The sequence below is a fragment of the Orycteropus afer genome, unplaced genomic scaffold (assembly GCF_000298275.1).
Source record: "Orycteropus afer afer isolate SDZICR_OR568_19922 unplaced genomic scaffold, OryAfe1.0 scaffold00099, whole genome shotgun sequence".
NCBI lineage: Eukaryota > Metazoa > Chordata > Mammalia > Tubulidentata > Orycteropodidae > Orycteropus > Orycteropus afer.
Window position 1 is genome coordinate 5,953,378 of NW_006921686.1, and position 4,461 is coordinate 5,957,838.

Below are 4,461 nucleotides of genomic sequence, written 5' to 3' on the forward strand. Positions count from 1 at the left end.
TTCCTAAGATAATTTTCTCTCTCTCTCTCTCTCTCTCTCTCTATACGCTTTGCTGTTTTTTGTGTTTCTCTAGAGAACCCAATCTAACACAGGCCTTTTTTCACCAATTTCTCCAGTGCAGCTTTGATTCCTTCCTTCAATACCACTGGTTCTGGCTCATATGCTACTTTCTGAAATGGTTGAGTGTTGACCAATTCCTTTTGCTACAGTGACTCTGTGCATTTCTTCCATGTTCTTTTTATGCTTTCTGCATCGTTCATTATTTTCTCCATAAAATCCTTCAATATTGCAAATAAAAGCTTGAATGTTTTTCCAGTTCTTTCCATTTGAGAAGTGCTGAGTGTGTTCTTTCCTTCTGATTTTGCAACTCCAGGCATGTTTCATTATAATGTTTTAACTTGTCCTCCCAAGCTGCCCTTTGAAATCTTCCGTTCAGTGTTTCATAATTTGTTCCACTTGCATTAACTCTCCATTTAAGACCAAGTCTTAGTCTCTTCTGACATTCATTTTAGTATTTTCCTCCTTCCCAGTGTTTTTAATGGTCTTTTTCTTTCTTCAAGTATGATGTTCTTGATGTCATCCAGCAACAGGCCTGGTCTTCAGTCCCTGCTGTCCAATGCATAAAATCTGTTCTTCAGATGGTCTCTAAGTTCAGGTGGGATATACTCAAAGTTGTATTTTGGCTCTCCAGGCTTGTTTTAATTTTCTTCAGCATTAACATGCCATATGAGCACTTGATGGTCTATTCCACAGTTGGCCCCTAGGCCTTGTTCTAATAAGATTGAGCTCCTCCATCATCTCTTTCCAAAGATGGGGTTGATTTGATTCCTGTGTATATTATTCCAGCTGGTGAGGTACATGTAAATAGTCATCATTTATATTGTTTTAAAAAGGTATTTAGAATTAATAAGTCATTGGTCTTGCAATATTCTATCATATGATCTCTGGTATCATTTCATTCACCAAAGCCATATTTTCCAACCACCGATGCTGCTTCTTTGTCTCCAACTTTTGCATTCCAATCACCAGTAACTATCAATATGTCTTGATTGCATGTTTTGTTAAGTTCAGACTGCAGAAGTTGGTAAAAATGGTCAGTTCTTCATCTTTGACTTTAATGGTTTTGTGTAAATTTGAATGATAGTAGTGTTATCTGGTCTTCTGTGTAGCCATATGGATATTATCCTATCACTGACAGTATTGTACTTCAGGACAGATCTTGAAATGTTCTTTTTGACAATGAATGCAACATCATCCTGTTTACTCTGTACACTACACTTTCTGATTATCAATGAATGTTTGCATCTGTTTCTTCTCATTTTGAGTGATGCCACATCAAGCAAGTAAAGATCCCAAAGGCTTTACTCCATCCATGTCATTAAGGTTTCTGCTACGTTGAGGAGGCAGCTCTTCCCCAGTTATATTTTGAGTACCTTCAAGCCTGGTGGGCTCATCTTCTGGCACTATATTAGACAGTGTTTCACTGCTATTTGTAAGGTTTTCAGTGACCAACTCCCCCCCACCCCCCCAAAAAAAGAGTACCAGGCCACGTCTCTTCCTAGTCTTGGTTTGGAGGTCCCAGTGAAACCTGTCCACCTTGATGACCTTGCTGGTAACTGAAATATCATTGGCATAGCTCCCAGCATCACAGCAACATGGAAGCCACACTGTACGATAAACTGACAGATGAGTGGTGGATGTTGGAATTGCTTTACACATACCCCTTCTTTTAAGGATCAAAAACTGCACAAAAGAATGCTCATTTTTGTCTCTTAACACACTCAATGATGATCCAAGAAAGACTTGATTCATTGTCCTTATTATTTATGGAAGTAGATATTGTTTAGAAGCTTAATTGTGATGAAATCATTAAAGAATTTGTAAGAGTAAGGAATAGAAAGAAATCTTTTGAAATATAGCATTAGTGTTGAAAGACCTATCTAAAATAAAATATAGTAATTTTTGTAATATTTGTTTTCTGATCATTAAGTTTACTTTTACAACAACTTTTTATTTCTTCATCTGTAATTATAGCATTTATTACAAAACAAGCATCAAAACTGAAGTATGATCCTTTAAAGCAATATTGGTGAAAGTCAATTTTTCATTGTGGGAGATCTATAGAACTTTACATTGATTGTAGAAACAACTAAGTTATTGACTCATTTTGTTTATTGTAGAATTTTTTTTTTAATGTGGTATATGGTAAAAATCTTAGTACCCTGCATTCACTAAAAAATTAATTATAACCTGTTTATTTCATTCCATTAAATGACATATGCTATCTTTGCCTTCAATTGCTAATATTCTATTCACGTTTAAATGGAAGTTACATCATGGCTAGCTAAGACACACATACAAATAAAACACACATATCACATCTGAGCAGGGGGCAGCATAGATTATGCAGATTATTAATGTGTTGTTGTTGTTGTTATGTGCCATTGAGTCGGACCCAACTCATAGCGACCCCTCCTTGGGTTTCCGAGGCAGTATCACTATGGAAGTAGATTGCCCCATCTTCCTTCCGAGGAGTGGCTGGTGGGTTTGAACCACCAGCCTTCTGGTCAGCAGTCAAGTGCCTTAGGCACTATGCTACCAGAGCTCCCTGTGTGTAGGGCTCTGATATACCATAATCTGGCCTTGCTCTGCACCCTAAACCTCCCCTGCTCTCAGATACCCTTTAAGGTCAAACAAGTTGAAGGGCCAAAAGACAAACCCTCTGTAATTATTTTCTCTCCATGGTCTAAATCTGAATGAAGAACAGTAGCTATGAAATTTTCAAAACTCACTGAGGATCCTACAAAAGTTAAATTCTGTATTTTAATTTTAGTTAAAAAAAACCTGGTCTGGCTGATCGGTATAAGTTAATCTATACACTAGAGTTGGATCAGTAGAGGCACAAAATAGACCTCTTGTGTCACTTAGAGGTTTTGATTATGGATAAGGATACCTCTATATTAGAAAAAGTGCATCTACTGTTACCCTCTGTGTCCCCAAGTTTATGACCTTCTTCCTCCACAGATCTGGGAAGACTATATAGTGCACAATAAGTTAAAGTTCAAATTGACACAAACTACTTTTCAGGATTTCTCAAAACCCTCTAAGACAGGAGGCAACTGAAAGTTCAAATACTGTAATTCATGAATAAATTAATAAAGGATAAATAATATCTTGTACTAGCCCATGTAATAACCCAATTCTTCCAGTTGAAAACCTAATGGAAAGAAGTGGAAATTTGTTGAAAATCTCAGCGCGATCAATTGTCTGGTGATTCCCTCAATTCCTGAGAGTTCCAAATTCTCATCTTCAAAAATCTCATCTGTCTCAAACACCTCCTGAGTCTAAGGTGTTTCAGTAGTAGACCTATGTAGTATTTTCTTTAATATCTCAGGCTACTTTAGCAGTCATTATTGACCTGCCTTCACTTGAGATGGATGCCAATATACCTGGCATATCAAGCCTCAGAGCTTTAGTGAATCACCCAGATATTTGTTCCAAGACTTAAAAGCAAATTTAGAGGACCTAATGTTTTCAGGACAGAGTGAGGAAGCAGAGGCAGGGATCCAGGTTAGGCCAGGCCCCAGGCCATGGCCCTCCCAAGTAGTGGGAAAGCAGAGAAAAAGCCGAAGGGGAAGGGGAACCAGGATAGAGTGAGGAAGCAGAGGCAGGGATCCAGGTAGGGGTGAGGACCCAGGCCACGGGCCTCCCAAGCAGCAGGAAAGCAGAAAAAAAGCACGGGTGAGGACCAAGACAGAGCAAGGAAGCAGAGGCAGGGATCCAGGTAACGCTGGGGACCCAGGACACACCCCTCCAAAGTGGTGGGAAAGAGGCAGGGGTCTATGTAAGGGGAGGGTGGGGAGGGTGGAGAGGTTTTGAATAGCTAAGGGAGACACACTTGTCTGTCAGTTTGTCCTACTGTGGTAGTGTGTTACTGTGAGGCTTGAGGCTGTGCCACCAGTGTCTCAAACCCAGTAGGGTTGCACATGGTGCACAGGATTTAACAGCTTACAGACTGAGACAGACTAGGAAGAAGGAGGAGGCCATCCACTTCTCAAAGAATGGTCCAGGGAAAACCTTATGAGTAGCAGAGAAACACTGTCTGACATATTATTGTGCAACTTTATGAATAGCCCAGAAACATTGTCCCATACAGGTAGGAGGATAAGCCATTTAGGCCAGAAGTCTCTCAAAATAGGACCAGAAAGAGCTGTATCATCAGAGTAGAACCAGTCTTAATGATATGGATAAGGTAAAGCTTTCAAGCCCTCCATTTGCTGATGTAACACGACTAAAATTGAGAAACAGCAGCAAACATCCATTAATAATTGGAACATAGATTGTACAACGCATGAATCTAGAAAAATTGGAAGTTGTCAAAAATGAAATGGAACACATAAAGATTGATATCCTAGGCATTAGTGAGCTGAAATGGACTGGTTTTGGCCATTTTGAATCAGA